This window comes from Toxorhynchites rutilus, chromosome 2 (assembly GCF_029784135.1).
Source record: "Toxorhynchites rutilus septentrionalis strain SRP chromosome 2, ASM2978413v1, whole genome shotgun sequence".
Classification (NCBI taxonomy): domain Eukaryota; kingdom Metazoa; phylum Arthropoda; class Insecta; order Diptera; family Culicidae; genus Toxorhynchites; species Toxorhynchites rutilus.
Genome location: NC_073745.1, coordinates 220,991,731 through 221,014,523, shown reverse-complemented (window position 1 = coordinate 221,014,523; position 22,793 = coordinate 220,991,731). Strand labels below are relative to the sequence as shown.

Sequence of the window (22,793 nt, the reverse complement as noted above, 5' to 3'; positions counted from 1 at the left end):
AAATTTGTCATGTGGAGGTTTTAGGGTGCAATAAATGTTTTTACGGTGGTTGGACACTCCACCCCCCTCTTTAAGGGGGGGCAGCCATACAAATGAAACACAAATTTCTGCATAACTCGAGAATTAATCAAGCAAACTAAATCAAATTTGGCATGTGAAGGTTTTAGGGTTTAATAAATATTTTTACGGTGGTTAAAATGAAACACACATTTTTGCATAACTCGGGAATTAATCAAGCAAATGGAATAACATTTGGCATATGGAAATTTTAGGGTGTAATAAATGTTTCTATGGTGGCTAGACACTCCACCCCCCCCCCCCTCTCTAAGGGGAGGGCTGCCATACAAATGAAATACAAATTCTTTATAACTCGGGAATTAGTCAAGCAAATGGAACGAAATTTGGCATGTGGAGGTTTTAGGGTAAAATTTGTATGGCAGTCACCCCCTCTCTAAGGGGGGACTGCCATACAAATCAAACAAAAAATTCCTAAATTACTCGAGAATTAATCAAGCAAATGGAACCGAATTAAGCATATGGAGGTTTTGGGGTGCAACAAATGTTTCTATGGTGGTTAGATACTCCTCCCCCTTTTCTTAGGGGGGGCTGCCATACAAATGAAAAACAAATTTCTTCATAACTCGAAAACTAATCAAGCAAATGGAGCCAAATTTGCCATTTGAAGATTTTAGGGGACACGAAACGTTTCTATGGTGAATGGATACTCCTCCCCCCTCTCTAAGGGGAGAAGAGGGGAGGGGTCTGTCTTTTTTCTATCATATTTTCTGTATCAAACTTTTATTCCATGTAACGGAGAAACATGTTATTTGCAAATGTTTGAAAAATATTGAACGAGAATTGTGTCTGAAAGAAAAAAATCTGATATTATAATGATGAGTTTTGGTAGAAGTACTAGGAATTCAGAGAATCGCTTCGGAGGAGATCACTTCTATTGAATGTTTCGAAGATTTGGTAATGAAACTCCAGACAGGTTATGAACTTGTTTGAAATGAGCTTTGATTTCTTTTAATGTTAAGCCTCTCCAATTATAATTGCAATAAAGTTCTTTTGACTGTATTGATTTCTTATTTTCAACTTTATCGATAATAATCCGATTTTGTTTCTGCTTGAGTCAACTATGAAAGTGTTACCAGCGAGCTTCGAGTTTACCATCTTAGGTAGATTATTTTTGTGGTATTCGGTGACAACTTTCAAATGGAATGAACTCTTCTGACTGCAAGTGTTAGGACTGTTAGAAATTATCGTTCAATTATATATGACGATTGCACAACAACGGAATTCATCACAAGAGATCATTGGGAGCTACAAACGCTCCACAGAGTCTGAAGTGCTCCAATTCAAATTTTGGTAGATTCAGTCAATGCGATAGATATAAAATATAGAAAACAGAGGAGTGGAGCTTTCAACGTGAGAAAAGCTGGTTAGCACAAGTATGTTTTTAGGAGAACACATTGTCGAAAGTATCATTATAAAAGGGTTGAAAAAAAGCCAAAGCTTTTGAAAAGGATAATGATGTTTTTCCTACTCAGCAATGTTACCACAAATAGATTTCTCTGATTGAACGAAACTTGAGTCAAGTAGCAATAGAAGAAGGTTGAATTGATCTTTTCCGAGATATACCTGTGCATATTCACCATAATCACCATTGATTATAATAATTTCATTTGATCGAAATGAAAATCCTGTTCACTTTAGATGTCATCGACAAAAAAAAATCTCATATTCAATTTTTTCCGCTCAGCACAATTCCAATCATGTTCACATATCAATATGTTTCTTTTCTCGCTCTCGTTTTAGTAATACCCGCCAATTCATGAGATGCTGTTGCAGTAATAGATCGTCATGTTCAGTTCTGTTCAACTCCTGCATACACCTTGAACCTGTAAGTGCTCCCTGTTCTCATCTTGTACATAATAAACGGAAATGCGAAAAAAACACAGCAGAAAAATACTCATAATATCGTTTCAGTGTTCAACTCATACTCACTTTCAGCTTCGACATCATCAAAACCGTGTAATATCTATTTCTTATTTATCTTCGTCTCTTTCTATTTCTCTCTTTCTCTTTTTATTGCTTTTTCATGTGCTCATCCTTGCGCGAATCAACAACATATCAAACAAAACTAACATCACATCTCGCCTTGTTCCCGTTAACTCATCATCTGCGTCCGTGTACTTCTTTCGTGTGTATGGCTGGGAATTTAATTCCGATTCGCGTGTGTGTTTCTTTGATAGTGCGCTTATCTCGTTCTGCGTTTTGAGTAGCATAAGTACATAAATACCATAGAGCATCAAATCGAACTTCCAATCCAGCTTTGGAGCGTTACGGCCCTGACTTTCTAGTTTGTTTGTTAGTATCGTTTAGTTACGTTACATGCCGTAGTTTGAAGTGTCCTGCTCCTCCTCTTGTTCCGCCCGACCAATATGTGTGGACATGGTTCTAGACAAAGTAGCAAAAGTGTGATGAACGTTTCAGTCATTGGGTGGAACGTCCAAAGCGATGTAACATTGATTGTATTATATGATCTTAGGTTACGTTACGTTGAACTACTGTTGTTGGAAGTTATTATTGTTATTCAAAATCATTCTAAACAAACGTGTTTTAAGCTGAGCAGCTTGAGAGAAACTTAATTGTGTAGACTGCCAACATATAATAATTTTATCATTTAATAAAATAATTCGATCAAATATTGTAACACAAAAATTTCAGCTTTCAGTTTTTGATTGACTGTAGAAGAAAAACGACCTATAGTACCGTTTTGCTTAATTTCCGAACACTTAAGCTTTGTTGGTCATTAAACAGTGTCTCATTATTTAAAATGGTACTTTTTCGCGAAATTAATTTGATTTTAGGATACAATAGAGCATTCGTTTTCATTTGACTTCAAAAATATGATTTACAAATATATTTTCATGGTGGAAAACTAAAAATTACATTAATCACATTTGTCTCAAACTACGAACACCATTTATGACATTGATTCATATTCCGAACACTTTTGTCTCAAATTCCGAACAGCCAAAAAGCATTTGTTTAGAAAATTCATAACTTTTGAACTACTGGACCGATTCAGATGATCGATATATCAAATTAAAGTGAATAAGCTATTCTTTTGTGGAAAAATTCTTTACTTGCAAAAAATTTGATTTTGTTTTCGTTTTTTTTTCTAGTTTACATGGTTCCGGGACCAAGAGCGCTATATATTTTTATATTTTTCTTGAAAGCTGAGGATTTTTTACATAAGATATCTAAAAATCAGAGGTGTGTTTTTTTTATCGTTTTTGAATTACAGGTCGGACTCGATTATCCGGAAACTCGATTATTCAGGATTGGATTATCCGGAATTTTAGACTCGATTATCCGGAGTATTTTATTTTTGATTTTCGGAAATTTTGAATAATTTGTATAATAATTCTTTATTGAATAGCTAATATGAATATCAAAATAAAGGGCTTGATTAGTAGAATGCAGTTATTTATGAAAAATACAAATCCAAGATGGCGGCCACTACAAAATGACGGATTTCACATTTTCTCAGAACTCCATCAATATGGGTATCAAATGAAAGGGCTTGACTAGTAGAATACAGTTATTGATGAAAAAGGCAAATCCAAAATGGCCGCCACCGCAAGATGGTGCCATATATAATATGTGACTCGATTAAATACAATTTTGGACTCGATTATATTCAGTTTGGAAAAAAATATTTTTTTAATATTTCAAATATGGCTTATTTTATGAAGAAATGTAACCTTTCAACGTTAAGATGAAGTTAATGTGGCTATTACATGTACAGTGGGGTAAAAATCGTGATTTTTGAAGATTAGGCTTGAATTTTCACCAGGAATTGTTTGTATCGATCTTGCAGCCAAATTAAGAAAGATATAAGTTGTGCGTCAAAGAACAAATTGTGGAGCGGTTGAAGAACTTAATTTTAATTGATAGAAACAATCTAGTTTAATATAAATTTTTAGGATAAAATTTATAATAACACATTAAAAATTATGAGAGAATCTGGATAAATTTATTTTTTTCATGTGAGAAAGGTGTTTTCTGACTTTCAAAATAAAATTTCTCGTTTATTTTCAATAAACGAAAAATACATTCAAAAAAAAACAAATAAAGAAAAAAATTGTTTTGACTCGATTATCCGGAGGATTCGATTATCCGGAGTGAAAAAAAATGAATACTCCGGATAATCGAGTCCGACCTGTATTATTTTTCAAAGTTAACATGATTTAGTCTTCGCTCGATATTCCTATGTGACTAGACGAGATCTATGTGAATAGGATTCCATTTTTTAGCAAATTCAATATTTTTTCAAATATATTTTTCTCATTGACTTCAATTTAATATGTCGACTATCCAAATCTGGTTCAAAAGTTATGAATTTTTGAAAAACGTCGTTGTTGGAAAAAAAGGGAAACATGATTTTTAGACCATAGATTAACTTTAAAAAATTATAATTCAAAAACAAAAACAAACACATTTGATTTTTAGATATGTTATGTAAAAAATCCTCAGCTTTCAAGAAAAAATATTTAAAAAAATATAGCGCCCTTGGTCCCGAGACCATGAAAGCTATAAAAAACAAATACGTTTTATGAAAATAAAATTCAAATTTATCAAATTTGCAGATGTAGTATTTTCTCAAAAAAGACCAGCTAACTGGTTTAATTTTATATGTCGATCATCTCAATCGTTCCAGTAGTAAAAAAAAAATAAAAAGTTATTTTTGGAAAAAAATTAGAAAAAAATGAGACTTTGGGGCATGGAATGGCTGTATAATCGAATCAGTGTATGATCAAGTTCGACCTGTTACTTCAGAATCCCGGTTTTCTTATTGTGGTTTTAGTTCAAAACCTGGCTAAGAAAATCAATTTTACTCTCGTTGGTTTGCACCTGCGACCGGCGTTTTGCAAGGGACGAGCTTGCAAACATTTGTTAACAAATGGTCTTTTTATATTGGTGCTCCAGAATTGGATTGTGCTTGTACCCCAATTTGTGAACTATCGCTGTATTTGCCGGAAAATAGTGTGTTCAAACATTTTCTTTCGAAATTCGATCCATGCGTCGAAACTTGACTCAAATTACGAACACTACTTTAACGCTAATTTTAATAAAGATTTCTGCATAAAAGATTTTACCGGACGAACATATAAACACATATAAACAAAATAGTTTTAACTACAAAAATTTTAAGATTCACGATGTTTGCTTTCTACGGAATTTGCTAATGCAAACATTTTATCACTGGTCACTTAGTCACGATAGTCACTTTTTTTGTGAATGTTTAGTATTGTAAATTATAGGCAGTGTCGATACATGAAATGAATTTTAAAATTAAACCTACAAAACCGAAGAATGTTGAGGTTTTCATTACGCAATTATTTATAACATTAAAGCTTAGCAAATTTCCATTTAAAATGAAGTGTTTGGAATTTGAATCATGCATATAAACTTGATTCAAATTCCGAACACTACTTCAATACTAATTTTAGTAAAATATTTATGCACAAAATATCATTTTTTTCCTCTTTTTATTATAGTTCCTTACCTTTTCTAGCACTTAATATGAAAACTGCAAACAAAATGGTTGAAAAACCACAAAAACTGAAAAATTAACGATGCTTGTCTTTTACGGAATTTGCCAACGTAACGCATAGGGGTTGCTAACCGGTTTTACCGTTACCGGGTTTACCGGTAATACTGGGTTATTTTTCATTACCGAATTACCGCTAATTTTACAATCAATAAGCGGTAATCTCGGTAATTTCGATTTTTACACCATAGATAATATTTGCTTTTATGCCGCTTTGAAATATTGCTCTAGAATCAAATAAGGCAGTGTTGGCAGTGGTAGTGTTGCGCCGATTCTACGACCTGCAAACTTCAGTTCAAAAATCGCTGCTAGATCTGAAAACGAAACACAAGATAAGCGTCAGCGATGATAAACGAATCGGTTGATGCCCTCGAACCAGTTCTGGTTGCTGTTGAACTGCTATTGCGGAAGAAATGCACCCTTTATGAAGCTGACGTCAGATTGCAATTTATGCTAGAACAGCTATCGGAGCAACCATCAGAAACCAGGTTTAGGCAAAATCGCATCGAAATTCGTTCAACAGCACTCAGATAAAAACTCATCCTTCTATTCTCCGTTTATGCCTCACTTTATTTGAGACAGAAAATATTCACCTATCATTTTCGCAAAGTTCATTCTTGATTTGAACGGAAAAATACTGTCTCGATTCCGCTCATCTATTCTCAGAGAATTTTGCATCCTCATTTGCCTCTCAGAATGACGTTAGATGGTGAGGGATTCAAATTGGAAACTTTTACTTGAGCCAGCGAGTCTCTGTAAAATCATTTGTTTTTCACTCAATGAGCAATCATTGAGCCAAGATTGCGACAGTAAAAAATAGGCAGATAGTTGAAATCGAGTTGTTTCCTGTGCACTATTGCAATGACATTTTTTTGTTTCTAGTATGAAACGATCTAAGCCAATGTAAAAGACCATATTAACGCAAGTTATTGATGAGCGGTAAGGTGAATTTCATGTGCACTTGAATGCTGACAAGGGAAAATAAAATCATACATACACGCAGCTTCAGTCTATTTTGACTCACTCGTTATTTTGTTTCGTGCGATCCTTCCAAAGGAGCATTCATTCATGGAATGTTGTTCTCCACTCTTTGTTTTGTTATGTTCACTCTCAGTCGTGAATGAAGATGGTCGGAGAATGAAAAATGATTCATCGTGCAATCTCACGATTGCTTGCTGCATTCTTTTCGTCATGATTATTCCAAGCAGATACAAGAGTGATTTATAATTAGGTGTGGAAAAATATGCGAATGAACTTTTCCATACTTGTCAGAAATTTCGAAGCAGCTGCTCGAAACCCTGATTGGAAGGATTGCAGAAAGACTTTTCGTATACGCAGAATAGTTCCAGTATAGGAATAATCATTCTGCTCGTGGTCGTGACATAATTGATGATAACTTTCTTTTTTTCGTCTTCTATCAAACGTCACGGTCTGCATTGATCAAGCAGGCATTTGAAATTGTTTCTGACTTGATCAAATTTGACGATGATGATATTGATTGCACTGGACGATGCAAAACCTGCAGAACAGTGTAGCACCAAGGAGCATCAAACATGAACGACGATTGCAACAATCAAGGGTATCTACGTCCAGCCCAAACTCGACGTCTATGAACGGATTGATGAAAACCTTCGGACAAGGGTTTTCGCATAGAGGGCATCAGAGGCAAATACATGACAATGGTATTCGATACTTTCCTACCCTTCATAACTGGACTCAGAACGGGCCCTTTCCTCTTCTGGAAACTTTGTTAATGAGATCCGATCTAGATTAGAAGACAACAAAATTAACATTTTCTGTGTTCTTGAGTATTTTTTTCTTTCTTTCTTTCTTTATTAAAGAGATTATCAGCCGAAGGCTGGTTCATCTCTGAACTCCTTAAGTATTACTTCAACCAACAAAACCTTGCAAAATGTTTTGACGTGGGACTACTTCTAACCGGAGTATATGGGGGGTAAAATGAAAACCTAAACACAGAGCATGCAGGAAAAAATGAAAGATTCCGAATGCTTATAACTCGAACATTTCTTACTGGATCGGAAAGATGTTTGCATCAATTGATAGGGAATGTTTCTACGCTTCTATCGCCTTTAATCAAGTGTTATTTTTCATTAGATAAACAATTGAATAACTGTAAAATGTTAAGCGTTATCTAAACGCCCTAACTGCCTCATTTTGATTGGCCCGATCTACGGTTTCCCTAACACAGCTATCAAAACCAAGCAGCCTTGGGGAAATCGGCATTGCAAATACATGAAAGTGGGGGGTATTTTTGTTCTGACTGAAATGTGTTTCCCTAACACAGACTTCAAATACATGGAGCGTGAGGAAATTGACATTCCTAATACATGTAAGTCGGGGACCTTTTTGTTCCGACTGAAATGTGTTTCCCTAACACAGACTTCAAATCTATGGAGCGTAGGAAAATAGTATCAGCAAATAAATGCAAACTGCGAGTACTTTTGTATTCGCTTGCCTTTGTGCAAACTAGAATATGTTTCCTTAACACGGTCTTCCGAGAAGTGCGTACACTTGAGAGATGCAAACTTCAGAAGGAACGTAAAATGAAATAATCATTTGATAATTCCTCCGTTCACATATTTTGTCCTAGGTATCATACCAAACGTAAAAAATATGGGTGGGTTATATCTATGATATAACCGCAAGGTTGACGTGGGACTACCTTAGCGTAGCAATCATTTGTTTGTATTGATTGAATTTTTAATTGAATGAAACAATTCCCGTATTCAATTGAATTTAATATATTTGCTTTGTGAGTGAAAAGATTGAACAAATGCCATGTAAGGTCAATTCATGCATTGTGATAGATTATGCTCTTCGTAACAAGTAAATTGAATGACAGTCCTTTTACGTTTGGTATGATACCTAGGACAAAATATGTGAACGGAAGAATTATCGAACGATTATTTTATTTTACGTTTCCTTCTGAAGATTGCACCTCTCAAGTGTACGTATTTCTCGAACCGCGAATTTGCTTGATTTGATGAACTTCAGGCACTCAGTTTCGATTTTGACATGTACGTCGAACGCATATTGTTTAATCAATAGGCGTCATCGCAGCAATTGGTTATCAACATCCTACATAATCATCAAATGGTATGCGTAGGAATTCAGTGAGCAGAAGATATGAAGGCATATCCTTCAATGCAATCTTGGATAACCGAGCCAACGCGTGGTGTTCGTACCCGCTTTTGTAATCCGTATTAGGAAAACACTATTCGGAGTGTAAAAAAACATGCGAGTGCAGAAGTACCCCCGGAAGACCTTTTGAGGAAACATATTCTAGTTTGCACAAAGGCAAGCGAGTACAAAAGTACTCGCAGTTTGCATTTATTTGGTGAGCCGATTTCCCCAGACATCTTGGTTCTAAAGTCTGTGTTGGGGAAACACATTTCAGTCGGAACAAAAATACCCCCGACTTTCATGTATTTGGAACGCCAATTTCACCACGCTCCTTGGATTCGATGTCTGTGTTAGGGAAACACATTTCAGTCGGAACAAAAACACCCCCGACTTGCATGTATTTGCAATGCCAATTTCCCTAAGTTCCATGTATTTGAAGTCTGTGTTAGGGAAACACATTTCAGTCGGAACAAAAAGACTCCCAACTTACATGTATTTGCGATGCCGATCTCTTCAACGCTGCTTGGTTTTGAAGTCTGTGTTTGGGAAACCATAGATCGGACAAATCAAAATGAGGCAGTTACGGCGTTTAGATGACGCTTAACATTTTACAGTTATTCAATTGTTTATCTAATGAAAAATAACATTTCATTAATTGTGATAGAAGCGTAGAAATATTCCCTATAAATTGATGCAAACATTATTTCGATCCATTAAGAAATGTTCGAGTTATAAGCATTTGGAATCTTTCATTTTTTCCTGCATGATCTGTGTTTAGGTTTTCATTTTACCCCCCATATACTCCGGTTAGACGTAGTCCCACGTCAAAAGACTGTCATAAAATTTACTTGTAATGAAGAACATAATCTATCACAATGCATGAATTTACCTTATATGGAATTATAAAATCTTTTACTCATAAAGCGAATATATTGAATTCAATTGAATTCGAGAATTGTTTCATTCAATCAAAAATTTAATCAATATAAACAAATGATTGGTACGATAAGGTAGTCCCGCGTCAACCTTGCGATTATATCATAGATATAACCCACCCATTTTTTTTTGTAAATCATTATAAATAAAAGCCGTTTCTTCAAGAAACTGGTTTATTTTAAAGTATGTTTTTTACCGGTAATGAAATTGTAATTACCGAATAATTATTGAAATTTTAGCACGGTAATGCAATCCCTAGTAACGCAACCATTTTATCTTTGGTTTTGACTGTAACTTTTCTGCAAATGTTTAATATTTTAAATTATAGGCTATATCATAGGCCTGTAAATGATGTTAAAATGTAGCTTATATCTCAAAGAATGTCAGGGCTTCCATTATTCAATTATTTATAACATTGAAGTGTCGTAAATTTACATTTAAAAAGGAAATGTTCGGAATTTGAGACAAAACGGTATAATTATCAGATTTTGCAGACGTGGTTGGGATAACCGGATTCGTTGTTGGTCTCATTACAGAAATATGATCTCAGCCTACGAAAGATTTTAACAAAAGTGTTTACAAATACAAAACAAAAAAAAGTTAGAACGAGGTGGAAAAATCGATTGAATGTAATAGCGTCTTAACGGTCTAACACAATCATACCAAGTGCTCAGCTTAAATACATTTTTCATTGTGTCGTTTTCTTTCATTTATTATGTTCACAATAGTTCGCCTTCTATGTAAATAACCAACCAATAGTTGTTGTTTGTTCAATTTCTCACCTTAAGTGTTCGTGTTGCGAAAGCTCGAAGTTTGGTAGGATTCATCCAAAAATTACACACCCATTACATCCACGAACATGTTCTTTGGCTGTGTATTGAATGTTTAGTGAAGTTCTAGGCGAAAGTGTACAGAGATTTCGGATTTATTTTGAAGCGTGAAAGATAAGAAAAAAAGAGGATACATGTAGTGGCAAAATTTGATTGAAACAAAAATCTTCACACAAACGGCGACGACTATCGATGGAAAAAATTGAACACCCATCTCTCCGTTCCTTGCACAAGCAAAAGCAACATATTTAGTGCACATCTTGGATGAATATCTCAATACAATCGAGACAACACAATGTTGTCACTGACGAGAATGATGATGTTAACGAGGTGCACTGACAGAATGGCTTTAGAATGGGGCTGTTGAAGTTTTGAGCTGTGTTAATGAAATCGAGGGTAAAGTTAATTTTAGCCTCATAATCGCCGTCAATATGTTGTGTGTTGTTTCTCTCGAGTCTCGGAAGCGCAGCTGGTGAAGATGGCGGATGAGATGGATTGTGGGGTGAATGCTGGTAAATCATATTTGAGAGCGTATTATCGGATGTGTGAAGTCGGAAGGCTTAGTGTGTGAATGGGATAATTAAGTTGTTGTGGCGGAAGTGATTGAGTTATGAAGCGATTGTACCTTACTCTACAAAATTTAAGCAGTTGTGGATAGATCGATAAGCCGTGCGATTCTTCTTCTTCTTAAAAGGCAAAAACGTTCCTAGTGGAACTCCGCCGTCACAACGTAGTATTACTTGCGTCATATTTATTAGTACTTAGTTGAGAGTTGAGACTAAAACGGGAATCGAACCCGAACTTGCGAGATGTTAGGTGTGACGCTAACCACTGGGCCACGGGAGCACCGTGCGGCTCAGGCATGTGTGAGACTGCGACCAATTTTTCGTTCATTTTTTTCTTTTTCCTTTCCAATCGTGCTTCATTATATTTCGCTGCTGCTCTGGTTGCCCGTTTTGGTCGGTACGATTTGAGGAGCACAAAATGGACCAATCAAAAATGGGCACATAGTGCATTTTGACAATGGTTGATAATTCACAATTATTCCATTATTTATCTCAAGAAAAATGAAATGTTATTCGTTATGATAGATGCGTAGATATATTTCCTATCAATTGATGCAAAAACCTTTGCGATCTATTGAGAAATGCTCGAGTTATAAGCGTTCCAAATCTTGCATTTTTTCCTACTTGTTCAGTGCCTATATTTCCATTTCACCCCCTATATCTTCCGGTTAGACGTAGTCCTACGTAAAAAAAAAATAAATAGGTGGTGAATTTATTAAGCACTAGTTGACCCGACGAACTTCGTCCCGACCAAAATGGATTTGAATACTTTCAAACATTCACGTTTTCTTACTAAATGAACGTTAGTGAGTCCAATCACTGAACTCTTCATTGATTGATTACCCTTTGACCCTTTACAATTTCCTTTTACTATAAATTGTCTAGTACTTCTACAAAAATTCGTCCTTATAATATAAAATTATTTTCAGACACAATTCTCGTTCAAGATTCTTCAAGCATTTGGAAATAACATGTTTCTCCGTTGCATGGAATACATGTTTGATACAGAGAATATTACAAAATAAAGACAGCTCAAATCGGACCATTCCTTCCTCGGGTTAAGGGGACACCAACACATTTGGCTTTCCATTTTTGTTTATATAGATAGAAGATATAGGAATGCGTTATTCCGTCTGAAAATCCTTTTCCACTTTCGAACAAAAATCAATTTCGTTAGCGCCAACATCAAATGGACTAACAACGCTTAGCTAATTGTAGAACATATGGGAATTCAATTTTCCGATTTTTCTCTCCGCTATATTGATCTACGGGAAAAGACGAATACGAATACGAATACGAATAGATGACTCAAATTGAACCATTCCTTCCTCGGGTTTTGCGCTTACCAACAGATTTGGCCTTCCATTTTTATTTATAGATATGAGATATGGAAATGCGTTATTTCGCCTGAAAATCCATTTCCACTTACGAACAAAGATCAATTTCGATAGCGCAAACATGGAAAGGACTAACAACGCTTATTATGATGTAATTTCCGAGCATGTGGGAATTCTATTTTCCGAATTTTCCGACCTACCTTCAGGATTTTCCGAAAATTTACCGGTTTTTCTCTCCACTATATTGATCTACGGGAAGAGACGAATATAACAACATACAGGAGGCTAAAATCGGACCATCCCTTCTTCGGGTTTTCCGCTTACCAACAGATTTTGCCTTACATTTTTATTTATATAGATTTGACGAATTTCATGCCAACCCGACTGGCCATTGGCAGCACCATCTCAGATAGTAGCGGAACGTTATGTGCGTGAGCGCATGGGTCTTTTAAGCAACTTTTCATACATGAAATATTAATAAAATAATTAGACTACTTTTTAATATTTTTTGACGTGGGACTACGTCTAACCGGAGTATATGGGGGGGTAAAATGAAAACCTAAACACAGAACATGCAGGAAAAAATGAAAGATTCCAAATGCTTATAACTTGAACATTTCTTACTGGATCGGAAAGATGTTTGCATCAATTTATACGGAATATTTCTACGCTTCTATCGCAATTAATAAAATGTTATTTTTCATTAGATGAACAATTGAATAACTGTGAAATGTCAAGCGTTATCTAAACGCCCTAACCGCCTAGTTTTTATTGGCCCGATTAACGGTTTTCCGAACACAGACTTCCAAATCCATGTACCTGTGGGAATCCGCTTAGCAAATATACATGCAAGTTGGTGGTATTTTTGTTCCGACTGAAATGTGTTTCCCTAACACGGACTTCGAATCCATGGAGCGTGGGGAAATTGGCATTACAAATACATGCAATTCGGGGGCATTTTTATTCCGGCTGAAATGTGTTTACCTATTACAGACTTCTGAACGAAGGTTCAACAGACACTCGGAATTGCGAATACATGCAGATCGGGGGCATTTTTGTTCCGACTGAAATGTGTTTGTCTAACACAGACTTCAAAACCAAGATGTCATCATACCAAATGTAAAAGGACTGTCATTAAATTTACTTGTTACGAAGAAAATTATCTATCCAAATACATGAATTGACCTCATATGGCATTATACAAACTTTTTACTCACAAAGCAAATATATTGAATTCAATTGAATTCGCAAATTGTCTCATTCAATCAAAAATTAAATCAATACAAACAAATGATTACTAAGCTAAGGTAGTCCCGCGTCAACCTTGCGGTTAAATCATAGATATAACCTACCCATTTTTTTAAAATGTTTTTAAACTTTTTTGTGCTTGTAAATATTTTGGGATCAATCGAAAATTACATGACGCGAATATTTCAATTTTTGCAACACACACCACCCTCTCCCCTCCCGTTTAAATATGAACGAAATAAAAAAAAATATATAAAACCCAGAAAAAAAAGACGGGTGGGTAATGTCGGGGGCATAACCGGAGTGACGTAGGACTATACAAAGGGGACAGCTTTTGTTAAATATATATTTTAAATATTTATTTTCTTCTCCTACGTGAATACCTACCTATCTACCTGAAAAATGGATTAGTTTACTGTTTACTCTTTATGAACATGTTGGTGGTTCTGAAAAGAACCTTTGGTGTTGTGTTTTTGTTATCACTCAATATTCCCATCTTGTTCGGTTAAACCTTCCTGTTTAGCTATTGCGTTTGCCACTCGCTTTCACAGTTGGAAAAATTCTTCCCATCCAGCTTGAACATGTTGTTCAGTAAATTACATTTAATGCGACGTGCCGGAGAAACACTTTGCCACTCACTGAAACTAATTGTTGCCTTGATGAGCGCCGAACCGAAGCTGCTCTGTTCTTGATGCGGGTTTTCTGATTGTCGTGAGCAGCTTTGCAAGCCAACTCGAGCACTCCGACGGCCGAAACTCTATAATCGCTGTTAGGTATATTGGTGCTCCGGCACCAATCCGCTCGGCCTAGTTACCCTTACGGAGCAATCAGTGAATGCGACCAACAGGGAACTGGAGACCTGCACGGCTCGAGTGAGACTTTGCCTTTCCCTTAACTTGTCCTCCTTTGTTACGTCCACGATGCCGATGCCGTACAACCACACTGGTTTACGGTTTGAAAGAAAATAACAAATTTTTTTGGGGTCCGCGTGTTTCATACTCTAGCGGTACACACTCACAGGATAGAGACAAATCGGCAGACTCAGCCAGAGGGGCGAGTCCAACGAGACGAACGAATGAGCGTTAAATGGGAGCGATGGCAAAAAATTACATTCATTACGATTTGTTCGCTCGTTGGATTCACATGCAGGATAAAAAGTGTCCTTTTCAGGATCACAAAATTATCTTCAATCTAAAGAGTTTATTGTTTTGTTATCACTCGATATCCCCATCTTGTTCGGCTAAACCTTTCTGTTTAGCGATTGCGTTTGCCACTCGCCACAGCTTTCAGATGGAAAATTTCATCCCATCCAGCTTTGTGACATGTTGTACAGTAAATTACATTCAATGCGACGTGTCGAAGCGCCACTCAATGTCGGATTGGAGGTGATATTAACCTGTAATTGAACATTTGCGATGACAGTGGTACAGTGTCGACTTTCAATGTGGGGTCATAATTTGGATCTCTATGTTCACAAAAATGTCCAACTAAATAAGTCGCATTACATGTCCGTCCAATTAGCTAAATGTCGAACTAATTGTAAATTACTGTACTTTCAATCTGGAAACAATTTAACAATTGGTGAAAATTGAATAATCAGGAAAGTCCCCAACTATCAATAAGCTCAGAACAACTGCCAAATTCACATACTCATCAGATCCTGGCAAACAAATTATGAAAAAATCAATTTGTGTTTTATTATTATTTCGGATAATGTTTTAGAAAGCATTGAACTGTATTTCGTAAACTCTTTTTTGGAAGGTTTAATGGCCCTGAAAAGCGCCTTGTTTTATGGAATGGTTCCAATTTAGAAAACTTAGTACTGGTGGTTTTGAAAAAAACCATTTCGAATGCCCTCGATGCCGCCTTGTTCTGGATTTGCCACCAAAGCAGTTTGTATAAAGAACGAAACTTTTTTCTTCTGCTACCTGATGCCGTTTTGCGATTGCGTTTGCCACTCGCTGCAACTGCCTGTTGTCTTGATGTCCACCGAACCGAATGTGTTCTGTTCTGAATGCGGGTTTTCTTATCGTCGCGAGCATCTTTGCCAGCTAACTCGATCACTTCGGCGGCCGAAACTATATAACGCCGGCTAGGTGGACTGGTGCACTGGTACTAACGCGCTCGGCCTAGCTACCCTTGCGGGGAACTCCAGATCAACACGGTTCGAGCGGGATTTTGCCTTTCCCTTCACTTTTCCTCCTTTACCATGTCCAGACATGGCTGCTTGGGTTGGTTTGTTGATGTGTTGTGATGCGAACCGATGTGGTGTACGGTTTGAATGAGAATGATCGTTACGGAAGGAAGGAAGGAAGGTATTGTATTATAGAGACTTTAAACTTTTGCAGTTCATTCGTCTCTAGCCTTGAGAAAGGCCCTTTGAAAACTCTACTCTACTCTACTCCAGCGCTTCCACCTCCGCCCTCTTGCCTTGAGAAAGGCACTCGATCCCTCGCCGTCCAGCCCGTCTAGCAACGATGTTGTCCAGTCGGTGTCCACACAAAGAATGATCGTTACGGAAGGAAGGAAGGTATTGTATTATAGAGACTTTAAACTTTTGCAGTTCATTCGTCTCTAGCCTTGAGAAAGGCCCTTTGAAAACTCTAATCTACTCTACTCCAGCGCTTCCACCTCTGCCCTCTTGCCTTGAGAAAGGCACTCGATCCCTCGCCGTCCAGCCCGTCCAGCAACGATGTTATCCAGTCGGTGTCCACACAAAGAATGATGATCGTTACGGATGGAAGGAAGGAAGGTATTGTATTATAGAGACTTTAAACTTTTGCAGTTCATGCGTCTCTATCCTTGAGAAAGGCCCTTTGAAAACTCTGCTCTATTCTACTCCAGCGCTACCACCTCCGCCCTCTTGCCTTGAGAAAGGCACTCGATCCCTCGCCGTCCAGCCCGTCCAGCAACGATGTTGTCCAGTCGGCGTCCACACAAAGAATGATCGTTACGGCAGCGGAGCGGGGATTTTTAAGCTGACTGGCTGGCTCGAGAATTACGCATGTGTGAGACTGCGACCAATGTTTCGTTCATTTTTTTCTTTTTCTTTTCCAATCGTGCTTCATTCTATTTCGCTGCTGCTCTGGTTGCCCATTTTGGTCGGTACGATTTGAGGAGCACAAAATGGACCAATCAAAAATGGGCACATAGTGCATTTTGACAATGCTTGATATTTCACAATTATTCAATCATTTATCTCAAGAAAAATGAAATGTTATTCGTTATGATAGATGCGTAGATATATTTCCTATCAATTGATGCAAAAAGCTTTGCGATCTATTGAGAAATGCTCGAGTTATAAGCGTTCCAAATCTTGCATTTTTTCCTACTTGTTCAGTGCCTAGATTTCCATTTCACCCCCTATATCTTCCGGTTAGACGTAGTCCTACGTCAAAATTATATTGCAAGAGCCACAATTTATGACAAAGAGTATGATATTCCTGAAGATTTCAAGTTCAGTGAAACATGGATGCGAAACACCAAGAAGCGTTTTGTCATCCGGCCCCTAAAGGTTTCGGGGGAGAACTATCTAGTGAGCAAGCGTGGAACCCTTCAAATTGGATTTTTTATCTAACTTGCAAAAGCGAAGATTTACTGCTGAACAGGTGTACAATGTCAATGAATCGGCCCTTTTTTATAAGGCTTTCTTCGGGTAAACTTCGATGTACTCTGAAGAGTCTACTGCTCTGGGGCTAAAGATGGCAAAAGATAGAGTTACCTTTATGCCATGCGCAAATGCTACGGGTACTCACAAATTGCCGATGTTCATGATTGGAAAAACTAAGAACCCAAGGATTTTCGAAAACGTTCAAATTCCAGTTGAATATGCTACATCAAACAATGCATGGATGACTCACACCATATTTCAGAAGCGGTTTCACGAGTTTTTCGTACCAATTTTTTTTTTAATTTTCCAGTAAAATGGGAATCGAACCAAAGGCCGCTCTCCTTCTTGACAATTGTACGGCCCATCGTTTCCAACATGAGCTGATTTCGGATGACGGCTTGATAGAGGTAAAGTTTCTATCGCAGAATGTGGCCTCTTTAGCCCATGGACAGGTCATTCAAATTACCAAAACAAGGTACCGAGACAAACTGCATCTCTAAGTTGCCAACGAGTCTGACTTTAAGCAACGGATTAAGAAAATCGTTCTAAAGACGCTTCTTTTTGGCTGCATGAAGCATGGATGGATGTCTCCGAAACAGTGATTTAACGATGTTGGGAAAATTCCAGCCTATATGGAGCCTATAGCATAAAGTTGGAACGAAACTGCTGCACGAAGACGACGTTCTTTTGCGTATATTGCTCAATACCCAGATGGACATCGACACAGTTGAAACAATGGAATACCCCGAGGAAGAATTTTGCGTTGTTGAATACTCAGATTCCGAAATTATCGCTCTGGTTCTGATTATGGACGACAAAGGCTGCGACGGCATAGAGGAAGAAGGAAATGATAAGCATTTCTTGAATGGACAAGGAGACGAAGATTCGATTTTGGGGGACATCGTACCTCCAGGTCCAATATTGTCCCGAGCCCACCAAGTCGCTCAAGTGATTTCTAAAACCGGACAAACCATGATCATTTTTTGGACAAACCATGATCAGAGGTGGGCAATCCATGATCATAATTTCTCTTTGAGGAAAATTGTTAAAAGACATAAAAATTTGAATAATTTCAACGCCTTATGGTAGTATTAGCAACCAGAGACTTGAGGCTTTTCAACAAACCCAACATGTGATTTTCATAAAGAAATTTGCATTTACTAGTTGCGTGAAAACACCCTAAATTGGACAAACCAAGATCATTTACCCTACTTGCCAAAAAACTGGATTTTTTTTCGTAATTATTGATTGAATTTGCTTTTCATAGTTTACATGGTCTCGGAACCAAGGGGTCCTGTTATGATTTTTCAAATGTAGCCGATGGTCCGAAAGATCGTTTTTTACCCTATTTTTCAAAATGTCACAACTTTTGAACCACTGGAACGATTCAGGTAATCAACACATCAAATTGATGCCATTCAGCTATGCTTTTTTGAAAAATGTTACACTTGCGAAGTAATTGGATTTTATTTTCATAATTGTTGATTAAATTTCATTTTTATAGTTTACATGGTATCAGGAACAAGGGCGCTATAGTTTTTTTCTGTATATTTTCTCTTTCACACAACATATCCGAAAAGCAGAGATGTATTTTTTTCCAAAAATGATATGTGACAAGGAACAAAACTACCACTTCTCACGAAAATCTGAGAACCAATATATCGGTTCGCCATGGAATGGCTGTATTAGTATCGTCGATGGGGGTGAAAATGGGTCAAAAAAGGTAGTTTTCGAACTTTTTGATAAATAACTATCGTAAATTAGAGTAAAACACAATTCTGATTACGTAGAAATGTTCTCTAATGATGAACACTCGTAGGTGTTCAAGGAGTTATTGAATAATATTAATTTTTCACTGAACTACGATTAAATGAAAGTTGACCCATTTTCACCCCTTAGAGAAGTGACAATGGGTCAAAGTAGTGAATCTTACTTTCTATTAAGAATTGTGTTTAAACATCAATTTCTCAATAATTTCACGATAATTTAACAACATGTAAGTGTCTTGAACGAGTATTTGAGTTACGAAAATAGTGTCAATCTACCTAGAAGTGCGATGGAAATGTTTACAGCCATTTCATGTCAAACTGATATAGTGGTTCTCAGATTTTCGTGAAAAGTGGTCGTTTTGTTCTTTATCGCAAAACATTAGACCCTTTTTTTATCATTAGGGTAATCATTTCCATTTTAGGGTTGCCCAAAAAATCATTTTTTCCAAAAATATATTTTTTTAAATTCATAACTTTTGAATTACTGTACCGATTCGGATGATCTACATATCAAATTAAATAGGTGACCATTTCCATTTTAGGGTGGTCCGAAATATAATTTTTTTCTCATTTTTTCAAAAAATGACTTTTTTTTAAATCCATAACTTTTAAACTGCCGGGCCGATTCAGATGATCGATATACCAATTTGAAGCCACATAGAATACCACACATGCATGAAAATTGGATTCTAGTCGCATAGATGTTGTCCAGTCGCATAGGAATATTGAATGAAAACTGAAAACATGTTAACTTTGCAAAATCACTCGAAAACGATAAAAACACCTCTCTGATATTCGGATATGTTATGTAAAAAAACCTCAGCTTTCAAGAAAAAAATATAAAAAATATAGTGACCTTAGTTCCGAAACCATGTAAGCTATGAAAAACAATTACAATCAATAATTCCGAACACAAAATCTGTTTTTTTTCAAGTGTAATGTTGATTTTTCGGGCCACCATAACATGGAAATAGCCACCTTGATGAAAAAAATAAAGAATACGGGCCTAATATTTCACAATGAGAAGTAAAACTATCTATTTCCATGACAATCTGACAGTCACTATATCGGTTTGGCATGGTATTCAATTTTGTCCTTGACCCATTCTCACCTCCACTCAATGTAAATAAAAGATAATTTCGAAAATATTGAAATTCGAATGGAAAAAAAAACTTTGATGATAAAAATCAGTAAAGACTCATCTGGCAAGACTTTAAAGAATAATTCTATCCAATATTTACAATTTTAGTAGTTCTGTATAATGCTGGGCATGAGCCTTTGTTTGAGGAGTTATTTGATGGCTATTTACACATCATAACTTTGATGAATTATTAAATAATAACTATTTGTACTACAGTTAAGTAAAAGTGCAGTGGAAGTTGTGGAAATAATTTTTTTCTTTATTAAAGAGATTTTCAGCCGAAAACTGGTTCATCTCTGCTGTGGAAATATATCTCCTATTAAACGGCTCACAGTTTCCAAAAATATTCGCAATATTTGTCAAGATATTACTAATAGTAACTTTCTCCATTTATGACCCAATTTCACCCCATCGACGGTATATCATAATCCTAACTTTTGGGTCCAAATCCAATCCAGTATTGCAACAGTTAATGTCATGAATCTGGTTATATTAGTGTATTAGTAATATGTTATCAGGTTTGAATAGTGCATTGGGAAACACAATGTATTCAATTTGAATTTCACTTTTCAAAAATTCCACCTAAGTACCTAGGTGGAGCGCTTATCGCCTATCGCCTAGGTGGAGCATAGTGTTCCAATCCATAACATCCACCTCCGACGTTCCCCTAATGGTAATCATTTTTTGACGTAGGATTACGTCTTTCGGGAACATATTGGGGTACAAATTGAAAATCGAAAATCGAGTACATCGTGAAAATTGTCCAATTTCAAACGCTTATTGCTCAGTCATTTCATGATGGATTGATGAGATTTTTGCGTCAATCAATTTCGGTACTCCATAACAATTTTTTATATTGAAGAAAATAATATATGTCATGAAACTAACTATCGAACAATTGAAAAATCTCAACCCCTATCCTAACGGAAATACCCACTTCTGATTGGTCGAAATTGACGACACACTAACAGAGACATCAAAACCAAGCTGCCTGGGGGAAATCGGCATTGCAAATACATAAAAGTAGGGGGAGCTTTTGTTCCCACCGAAATGTGTTCCCTAACAGAGACATCAAAACCAAGCTGCATGGGGGAAATCGACATTGCAAATATATGCAAGTCGTGGGCATTTTGGTATTGCAAGTAAGGTGAGTGATATGATTAATTCTAGCAAATAAAGGGCCTGATCACGAACGCCACTTCACGGTGAAAACGAAATTAAGTGCATACAAATTGCATACAATCAATTCCGTTTTCACCGTGAAGTGACGTTCGTGATCAGGCCCAAATTTTAATTTTGGAATTTCAATGTTGGTTGCCTTCTGAAATTTCATGTCAATGACTGTTCGTGTATTGTGAAAAATTTAGCACAAGCGTAAGTATAAAATTGTATATGGTAGCACATGTGTTAAAAATGACTTGATGTATGAAACGATTTGTTTCAATTTCCATAAACAAAAACCACGGTGTGTTCCCGCTCGGAAATGGGTCGTTATGTTTAAGCTGTCTGTGTTGTTGTGTTCATTTTCATCCAGAGAAAGTTTATACGACGAGAACAATTGGAAAAGTGAAAGAATATTAAAAAAAGTGATTTCTCATATGCTTTAAATATAGTATTAGGTGTTGTTAGTCTAATTAAAATTCGCATTGGGTTGAATAAACACTCAGAAAGCCAAAATTATAAAAGAAAATCTCCTTTTCCATTTCAAATATGTTTTCTCTATATTGAAGTAACATGTTTTTACTGATGAGAAAAATCGATAACTGTGTTCGATATTGGTAATTATCTTATATTAGGGTAAATGATCTTGGTTTGTCCAGTCGAAAATATGATCATGGTTTGCCCACTTTTTTGAATGCTCTAATTCAGCGCTCCTGTGTCAAATAAGGCCTTCGAATGTTTCGAAACATATAAATGAAATTGCCTTTTACATGATTTATAGTAGTTTGATAGTATATTTTTACGAAATCACATGTTTTAAAGGATTATAAAATACACCTTCTATTCGTGTCAATGCGCCCCTCATTCGAGCTAACTTTTAATCGATCACCAGATGATTATTTGGCACGTATTCAGACCTTTTCGGGATTACAACACTTATAAATATTGTAAACATCATGCTTGCTCACCATTTGTATCGGATTTACATAGCTAAACCATTAAATTAACGCATTTTGATGAACTCAATTCTGATCATGAGTTGTCCAATTCAATAATGTTGTTTTGTCCACATGATTTCTATGGCAACCGCTTGGCGCGCTGCAGTTTGTTTATGTTTATTTATGGTGTGCTTCGCGCATAGCAGAAGTATGTTTTTTCTGTGTTGATTGTGTTGAGGTGAACACTTCTAAAATGCCCAAGAAAAGGCAATATTCTGAAGAAAGCCTAAATTATGAATGAATCAATATGATGACAGTAAACTCAAGCAATGATAAATGCAACATCTAATTCAAAAATGGAGAATTCTAAAACCGGACAAACCATGATAATTTTTTTGGGCAAACCATGATCAGAGGTGGTCAAACCATGATCATGATTCTTCTTTAAGTAAAATCGTTAAAAAACATAAAAATTTGAATAATTTCAACA

At 36.4% G+C, this 22,793-nt stretch overlaps 1 protein-coding gene across 1 annotated transcript in view; it reads left to right on the top strand.

Annotated features, from left to right (window-relative positions):
* The first annotated feature begins 1,889 nt into the window (after positions 1-1,889).
* Positions 1,890-22,793, top strand: part of LOC129769559 (uncharacterized) — a 73,710-nt gene continuing 52,806 nt past the window's right edge. The window contains exons 1-2 of the mRNA XM_055771905.1: positions 1,890-1,903; positions 2,256-2,370. The gene's annotated coding sequence lies outside the window, so the exon portion shown is untranslated. The remainder of the gene's footprint in view (positions 1,904-2,255; positions 2,371-22,793) is intronic.